The 2,157-nt window shown below is 44.1% G+C and overlaps 1 pseudogene; it reads right to left on the reverse strand.

Moving 5' to 3' along the window:
• Positions 1-876: 876 nt before the first annotated feature.
• LOC100423419 (transmembrane protein 248 pseudogene) lies at positions 877-1,893 on the reverse strand (annotated as a pseudogene).
• Between the last annotated feature and the right edge of the window lie 264 nt (positions 1,894-2,157).

Consider the following 2,157-nt stretch of genomic DNA (forward strand, 5'->3'; position numbering starts at 1 on the left):
CAAGCAAAATGGGAAAAAAAGGTATTATTTTTACTATAATTACTAAGTCATAGACATGTAAAATCCACAAAATGGATTGATGATTTTAGAAATGCAATATCATCCCCAAAGGCACAAGCTGTTTCCAACAGTCTGTACATATTTGGGCTAAAACAAAACCCAAACCAAACCTTAATTCCACCAGCAATGAAACGTGTCTTTGGCCTTGGTAGAAACATCATGACTTGCTCAACACGGCAAAATCCACAAATCCTCTCTAGTGCTATGTGGAAGTATCCCACCAGGTCCCCGAGTCCAGAGGCGAGGTGGGAGATTCTGGTTGCACCCAGTGCAAAGCGTTTGAATCACTGGACCAACTTCCAAGTCGATTTTTATAAATATGCACAAATAGGCTAGGCGCGGTGGCTCATGTCTATAATCCCAGCACTTTGGGAGGCCGAGGCGGGTGGATCACGAGGACAGGAGTTCGAGACAAGCCTGACCAACATGGTGAAACCCCGTCTCCACTAAAAATAAAAAAAAAAAAATAGCCAGGTATGGTGGCACACACCAGTAATCTCAGCTACTCAGGAGACTGAGGCAGGAGAATGGCTTGAACCCGGGAGGCAGAAGTTGCAATAATCTGTGATCGCGCCACTGCACTCCAACCTGGGAGACAGAGTGAGACTCCGTCTCAAAAATAAATAAATAAATAAATAAATAAATAAATAAATAAATAAATAAATGCAAGTAAGTTACAGGCACTTGAAATGTCTTGCGCTGGAATAACCCAACATTGCAAGATAATGTATTACAGAGTGCCCAGACCCAAGCTGGGTTCAACAGGCAAGGATTATGGTTCTCTCAGTCTCTCTCAGAAAACAAGAAGCTGTGGGATTAGGTTTCAGCCGAAGCTGTCTTCTCAGGACAATATTTAGGATTCCTCTGACACAATTTGTTGGGTCTGCCTTTGATAACAGTATAGCAAAACACTATTATCATCATCATGAAGAGGAAGTAACTGGTATGCATAAGATGCAAATTCATCAATGAACAGTCATCATCTGGAGCAATAACTGTATGCTTGGGATTAAAAACGTGATAGCCTTTTTCAATGGGCCTTTTCTAACACCGGAAAAGACTGTAACCTTGACCGTATTGTGCTGGCCTTTCTATCAGTTCCAAAGATCTTGCACCATAGTGTAGCATCGCTGTGTGTCAGAAACACAGTGCGGTGGCTGCACAGTGAAGGGGAACACACCCAGGGTGTCCCTGAGGGTCATGCATGCTGTGAACACCATCTGCTCATGGGGACCATCAAGAGCACAACTATCTGATGTTCAAGTTGCAGGCAGAGTAAAGGTAATATTTATCCCTTCGTGGGCTTCTCTGTCTCAAAGTCCAATCTGATGACCTAAAATGATTGAATACAGATGAGTGATGCCATGAGAGTACCCTCCAAATAATTTGAGTGGGTCCAGGGTTAGGATGATTTTGACTGAGATGTTAACTGGGCCTGAATCCTCCAGGGCCTGGGAAGACCCAGTGGATGCTCTGGTCTGCATGGTCATTATGCTTCCCGAAGTTTTGGTGTCATTTTTGAGATGCCTTAATGTTTCGTTTTCTGATGCCTGCAAGTCCAAATCATTAAACCACAGCAGAAAAGTATTCCGATCTTCTGCCATTTCTGGTGACTTAATCTCCATGATTTTGAAGAAACAGTCCAGGGTTCGGAAAGCTATGCCATGGTGCCCACAACGATCATAAAGACCACCAAGGAAGCGGACCGATGATGTATACCTTCAGATTCTCCAGGGGGTTGATGTTAAAAATTATTTGGGTAAGCTCCACCCAGCCTTGGCTGGCACCTGTGTGCCTGCAGGCCCAGCCAGCCACCTCCTCAATGATTTGCATCAGTCCCAGGGACACTGGGCACCAGGCTCCCCACTGTTCTCGGGGGAGTGTCCAGCCGGGTCCATAGGGCCAAGCTGAGGACCAGAGACCAGCTAAGCTCCTGAAGCTGCAACACAGGGTCTGCTTGACTCCAGTAACCACATTTAAATATTCTTAAAAATTGCTCAATCTTGAACTTTCCCACAGAATTTCCTTTGTTGAATGTCTTTAATTATATGTAATGGATATAACCTGTTATATTTTAGAAAGTTTTAAAAGAGGCTA

Source organism: Macaca mulatta, chromosome 5, assembly GCF_049350105.2.
Source record: "Macaca mulatta isolate MMU2019108-1 chromosome 5, T2T-MMU8v2.0, whole genome shotgun sequence".
NCBI lineage: Eukaryota > Metazoa > Chordata > Mammalia > Primates > Cercopithecidae > Macaca > Macaca mulatta.